The sequence below is a fragment of the Mus caroli genome, chromosome 7 (genome assembly GCF_900094665.2).
Source record: "Mus caroli chromosome 7, CAROLI_EIJ_v1.1, whole genome shotgun sequence".
In the NCBI taxonomy this organism is placed as follows: domain Eukaryota; kingdom Metazoa; phylum Chordata; class Mammalia; order Rodentia; family Muridae; genus Mus; species Mus caroli.
In genome coordinates, this window is record NC_034576.1 from 129,427,146 (window position 1) to 129,434,018 (window position 6,873).

At 49.1% G+C, this 6,873-nt stretch overlaps 1 pseudogene; it reads right to left on the reverse strand.

Moving 5' to 3' along the window:
* Window positions 1–2,904: 2,904 nt before the first annotated feature.
* LOC110298376 lies at window positions 2,905–6,577 on the reverse strand (annotated as a pseudogene).
* Window positions 6,578–6,873: the final 296 nt, after the last annotated feature.

Here is a 6,873-nt window from a genome sequence, read left to right on the forward strand (position 1 = left end):
GCAGGGAATGCAGTCATTTTCAAAGACACTATGACCAAGCCACTAAAGGTCTCAGATCTCAAAATGCTTGGCACTTTCACTTTGGGAAATATGTTCATTTGCAACAAAAGTGTGAACAAGGCATCTCTAAGGGCAATGGTTCTTCTAAATACAAACCAGAAAGAAGGCCTAAGCTTCTAGGGGGTTTGCAGGCAATGTGTTAGGGTTTGCCATTGGACTGGGGAGTGCAGGTGAAGTGAGATATTCAAGGCAATTTTATTTGCATCAGGAAATAGCCTTGGGGCATGGAGCACCCCAGAACAAATTATGGGCTGTTTGTCCCTTGTCAGCCAAGGAGGAACATGCAGACCCCAAAACCTCAACTGAGTAGTACAGTTCTAATGCATGCTACAACAGGCAGTGCTGCTTTGGAGCTGGCCACAGATAACTATCTTACTCTACCCCTCAAGAGTCAGTGTTATAAAATATCTATTGGAGTTTATGGTCCTTTGACCTCAGGGACAATAGAAATGATCTTGGGAAGCAGTGGAGTGATATCCCAGGGTTTCATTTGTTCTTTCAGGAAATATAGGCGAAGATTTCAAATGAGAAATTAAAATTATGGCCTATGTATAGAAAAAAAAAGATTCATTTTAATGCAGGTGAGAGGATTGCTCAGCTGCTGCTGTTTTCCTGCATCAAAGGCAAAGCTGCTTCAGTGGAAAAAGCAGGAGAGGTCTCCTGAAAGCTTTGGTCACTGACCCAAAAATGCTCACTTCATTGATACAGTCTCTGTTTAAAATTTCCTGATATAGTCACTGAAAGAAAGATGAAATTTCAAGACCTGTAAGTCATATAAAATACTCAGAAGTTGCTGGTTGTTTGTGAGCCTAGAGGCTGCCTGTGACTGAGAATAAAGAAAAACAAACCCGGGCATGCCCTGTGATTAAAACATTCCCGGGAACAGCTTAACCTTAAAGATAAAGAAGAATGTGAAGACATAACAGGGTTATCTGAACTGAGTCAACAACACACAGAACTCTGACACCCTGCACTTAAATGTAATTTTTCTGCTGATGTTTGAAGAAGCCAATAGTGTGTTGCTATGCTGAATTCCACACCCCTAAGCCCCTTACCCCATAAAAACCCCTAACTTCAGAGCCTCGTGGCCGACATCTGTTATCTCTTGTGTGGGATGCATGTTGGTCCGGAGCTCCGTCATTAAACGACCTCATGTAATTACATCAAGATGGTCCTTCATGATTTTTTGGGTGCACACCGAATCAGGAATTGAGTGGGGGTTTCCTCACTAGGTTCTATCAACACCACAATTAATGGCTTCAAACAGAAGTAAGGAAATATACTGACAATTTTGGCATTTTGGTTACCTTAAAAGACACAAAAGCATTGTAAGAATATTTTCATCTTAACTCCAGGTGTGGGATGTGGGGCTGCCTCAGTGTCCACACTGCTGACTACAACTTGCCTCCTGCTCTAACGTGGGAGTGAGTTTGCCAACTGCAGATAGTTTCTGTGATTGTGTGATGATTGGCATTTTGGGGACTTTTCAGTGGGTATATAAATGCTAGGGACCTGAGAGGGTATGTGGTTAGTTGGTTATGGTCTGTTAAGTGGTTGTGTCCAAAGAAGAGAGAACAAAAAGTAATTAGGTATTCTAACAAAGATCAAACTTGCCCCAATGAACTCAAGTTCCCTAATAGCAGAATCGTTTAAGGATGACATCGCAGCATTTCTGATACCTGAGTTATTCAGGGGTACTCTTTCCCTTTCTCTCTATCATTTTCTCTCTTATGTAATGTTAGGGGGCAGCAAGGGTGGAAGAAATAACCCACAAAATAGCTGGGGATTGAATTTGGATTCTTAGCTTTACAAAGTACTAACAGCTGTCTTCACGAGCACTGCCTCATTTTCCTGCTTTTTTCTTTTACTGTTAGTTTAACTATAGTCAGTATGTGCACATGGTGCTCACAGAGGCTCTACCAGCAGCAAGACTGACAGGTAGTTGTGAGACATCTGGCATGTTGCTGGGAATTGAACTCAGAACTCCTGGGAGAAGAGTCTACTCTCAGCTCACTGAGCCATCTTTTCAGGCCCTGGTTGTTGGTTTTTGTTTGTTTGGGGACACCAGCCCACATGGCTTTGATCCTCCTGTCAGATTCCTCAGGGTTTGACTCACAGGTGTTTGCCAGGCATCTTGTCAGGAACTCATCAGAGATGTGAAGACAGCAGAGGTGAACTTAATAGTAACCTGAGTCCTAGTCCCCTGGAGACTACAGAAGAGGATCTTCTGAGGTCAGGGTAACAAATACCAAGATGTCTCTTAAAAATTGTGTGCTGAGGAGATGGGTGAGAGGTTAAGAGCACTTGCTGTTCTTCCACAGAACCAGAGTTTGGTTCCCAGTGTCCACATCAGCCCCCTCACAATTGCCTGTCGCTCCTGCCACCCTCTCCTGGCCTCCACAGTGCATCTACCCAGAGACACAGTGTTAGAGGCAGCAGTGGACTGTGACCCTGCAGCTTCACTGTGGTCTTGGGCCAGTTGCTGAGCCTCCTCTGATCTGTCTTTGAGCCCAAAGGGATGGAAAGTCACAGATTTCGCCAGTTCAAACAGGCATGGAGTCTAAAAGTGGCTACAGAGGCCCAGCCCAGGGCCTTTCCCTCCTAATTCAGGATCCACTGGTTTGCAGGCTTCTCCCTGGTGGACATAGAGATGGGTGGGAGGGCAGGGTGAGCACAGCCCACTTCCCACTGGGGGTAGGGTCAGATATCTGCCCCAGGGGCCTCCTCCTGACTAGGAGTATTCTTCAAGCTGCTTCCTCTCCAAGGCACAGAGAAAAGGCAAACAAGGTGATAGGCAAGGAAGAACTTTAAAAGCCATAACATAAAATACAAATGAGGAGCAGAAATCGTTTATGGGTTTATTTGTTTCTTTCTTTTTCCTTCTATGCCATCCAATTTCATACAAGCCCTCCTTGATTGAGAAAATCCTAAAATCCACTATCTTCTATGACTGGTTCTCTCCTTCCAACGCTGAAAACAAATCATGGCAGCTTTAGCCGTGATCTGATCTGAACCTGGTGTGTGTGTGTTTGTGTGTGTGTTTGTCTGTCTGTCTGTCTGTCTGTCTCTAACAGAGGGCAGCCTTAAAGTTCTGAACATCCTTTTGCCACCAGCTAACAAGTGCTACAAGCAAGCATGTGCCCGCACACAGTGTATGGAGTGCTGAGAATGGACCACAGAACTCTTCTGTCTTGTTTGCTGGGCTGAATATTTTGGATTTTTTCCAGAGAACCTAGAAACTTAGGCCTTTGGTTCATGTGATAGATACTTTGGTTTTTAAACCGTATTTAATTACAGTTATTTAGAAATAAATAATTTAATTTATTTTTAGATGCAGTCTCAGGTGACCCAAACTGGTCTCAAATTCCTGATCTTCCTGTCTCTACCTCCCCAGTTCGGGGATCACAACAGGAACTACCACACAGGCTCTTGACCAGTAACTCAATCCCGGAGAATGCAGCTGGCTCAACACACACAGAGCCATCAACTTTAGCCTCGGCATTAAAGACACAATGACTTCAAGGAGGCTCTCTTTATCCTCAGGCCTCTCAATACTTCTGAGCCAGAAAAAGGCCCTCGCTTCTCATAGAGCTCTAGTGGGGTTGCCCAGCCCTGCCCAATAGACGCCAAGACGACGGTCGATCCAGAGTGTGTGCAGATGGATCTGGACACCTCCTAGAAGACTCAACCCGGTGCCCAGACCAGCACTACCTAGAACGTCTGTGACTTCCGGAGGAAGCCGTAGGTCAAGCCTCTGGGCCTCACAATGTACATATCCTACCCTCTATGTTGGCACCTTTAAGACCATCACCCGCACTTTTGGAATATCTCTGGGTAATGCTGGAATCCCACAGGTGGATCCGGGTCCTCTTGGCTAGGGTCCAGAGATATAGATAACTGACTGGCTTTTTTGTTCTTATGGCCTTTAATCCTGGTCTATGGACCCACTGGTGGATTGTCATAGTTGACTCTGTGCAAAACTGCCTGCCACATTGAGGGCAGGAGTAAGGACGCTCGCCAGCGTGGGTTCTCCTATGGCCTCCAATTTCAGAGCCCTGGCGAGAGCAGCGACCAGTCAGGGCATGAATAAGGCTTCTCACCTGTATGGATGCGCATGTGGCGCCGAAGATATTTGGAATCCGCAAAGGCACTGCCACAGTGAGTGCAAGAATAGGGGGTCACACCGCTGTGTACCACCCGCTGGTGCTCATGGAGCCTAGAGCGCTGGCTGAAGCAGCGTCCACAATCAGCACAACAGTAAGGCTTCTCCCCAGTGTGGACACGAAGATGGCTGGTGAGTGAAGAGCGTCGTGTGAAAGTCCTGCCACAGTGAGAGCAGCGATGAGGCTGCTCCTCTCTGTGTATGGCCCGGTGCCTGCTCAGAGAAGATGGCCGACCAAAGGACTTGCAGCAATCAGGGCAATTGAATGACTTTTCGCCTGTGTGGGAATACATGTGGTCCACCAAGGTGCACCGCTGGGTAAAACCCTTCCCACAGTCAGGACACTGGTGCGGCCGTTCCCCTCGGTGTATGGCTCGGTGGGAGCTCAGGGAAGAATACCGACCGAAGCGTTTGTTGCAGTCTGGGCACTGAAATGGCTTTTCTCCTGTGTGAGTGTACATGTGTGCCACCAAAGTGCACCGCTGGGTAAAACCCTTCCCACAGTCAGGACACTGGTGCGGCCGTTCCCCTCGGTGTATGGCTCGATGAGTGCTCAGGGAAGAATACCGGCCGAAGCATTTGTTGCAGTCTGGGCACTGAAACGGCTTTTCCCCTGTGTGAGTGTACATGTGTGCCTCCAATGTGGACCGCCGGGCAAAACTCTTCCCACACAAATTGCACCCGTGACGCTTGTCTGCCCTTAGGACCGTGGCTTGAACACCACTAAGGGAGACAGCAAATGAGAGCTGTGGCTCCTTCTGCCCAGGTTCTGGAGAAAATGCCTTCTGCATTGCTTCAGTCTCTTCCCTTGGTCTCTTCCTTTCCTTCTCGGGCCTGCAATCTGCTGGGAGACCATGACAAAGCTCAGACTCTGACTTCTACTGCCCCTTAATTTCCACAGCCCCACATTTGGACAGACTGGACACAGGAGTGGAGAGGCCACAGCATCTGAGCATGCGCAGTGCGCAGATGTCCAGATGCAGCAAAAAGAAATGGGTCTGGGGGCAGGCTTGGTGGTGAATACCTTTAATTCCAGCACTTCGGAGGCAGAAGCAGGCAGATTTCTGACTTCGAGGCCAGCCTGGTCTACAGAATGAGTTTCACGACAGCCAAGGCTACACAGAGAAACCCTCTCAAAGAAGAAAAGAAGCCCGGCGTGGTGGCGCATGCCTTTAATCCCAGTATTTAGGAGGCAGAGGCAGGCGAATTTCTGAGTTCCAGGCCAGCCTGGTCTACAGAGTGAGTTCCAGGGCAGCCAGGTCTGCACAGAGAAACCCTGTCTCCAAAATCAATCAGTCAAACAAACAAACAAAAAACAAAAGAAAAAAGAAAAGAAAAGATAAGGTTCTGTGCGGTGCCCTTTCCCAAGTGCAGTTGGCTAAGCACTTGTTAGAGGTAGACAGCAAGAGCTGAAGGAGACTCCAGAAGGCAGCCACAGTGATGGCAGCAGAGGAGTGGGAACGAGGGGCTACAACCCATACAGCCTAGTGACCCTGTATATAGGAGGTGAGAGCACTGGACAGAACAATCACAGCCCCTTTCCAGACGAATCCAGAGGCCAGCCATCATGGCTTTGGCCAGGAAACAGGAAAATAAGAAGAAAATGCCAGGCAGTAAGTGCAGTCAACTAGAAGACACCACACAGGCTGGCAACACAGAAGTTTACCTAGGCAAGTACCCAGTCCTTCACCTGAGTGGACTTCTGTCTTGCACATGGCCACCTCTGGATCCTGGGCACAGGGTCCCCACACTTCAGACTCTTCCTCCACCCAGCAGATGAGCGCTGGTTTGGCGCATCCGACTTCTAGAGGGAAAGATAGCAAACCCACTAGTCAGGTGGACGACCCAGTTGGTTCCGACCGCCCGTGCCCAGGGCTCTCTGCTGCCACGCAGGACCCACGGTGTCACGGGCGGCGCGAACACAGGCGGCCAGGGAGGTTCTCACCGAGATAGGACAGGAGACCATAGGTCTCACGCATCACCTCTCGGTACAGGGCTCTCTGCGCCGGCCGCAGACACCTCCACTCCTCGGAGGAGAAGTACACAGCGACGTCTGCGAAGCTCACAGCCCCGGGTTTACAGAACGCGGGCGGTACCGAGGCCCTGTCCAGTGCATTCCGCTGCGCCATGGGGACTCCCCGCACAGACCTTGGGTCAGCCCCGCGCGCCTGGGATTGCCGGCCCAGTCCAAGGTGTCCGTGGTCGGGTACCAGGGCTGAAAAGTGACAGGAACCAGGTCCGTGGGCACCTTAATGTAGGTAAAAATTGAAAAAGGATAGGAACACAGCAGGAATTCCGGAAGACGGCGAAAAAATTTGGACTTGGTCTGGGCGTCTCAGGAACTATGCTCCCTACAGGTCCTGCCCAGGGTTGCACCACGTGACTTCCTGCACCAATGTCTTCAAGCCCTCATCAAAAATGGCCACAGAGTCTACAAGTTCCAGTCTGACAACAGGTCTCAGGCTGACAGGTCCAAGTGAGACTGCCTGCCAGTGAGGACCACATGCAGTTGAGGGTTTTAGGACTCAGATGACCCACAGCCCTCTCAAGATCAGCTAGGTGGCAGCGGCCTGTGAATAGATGTTTAGTATTTTATTTTTGGTCGTTGTTTATCACGGAGCTAGAAGAAAGCCTCTGGAGGGAGGGCTGTT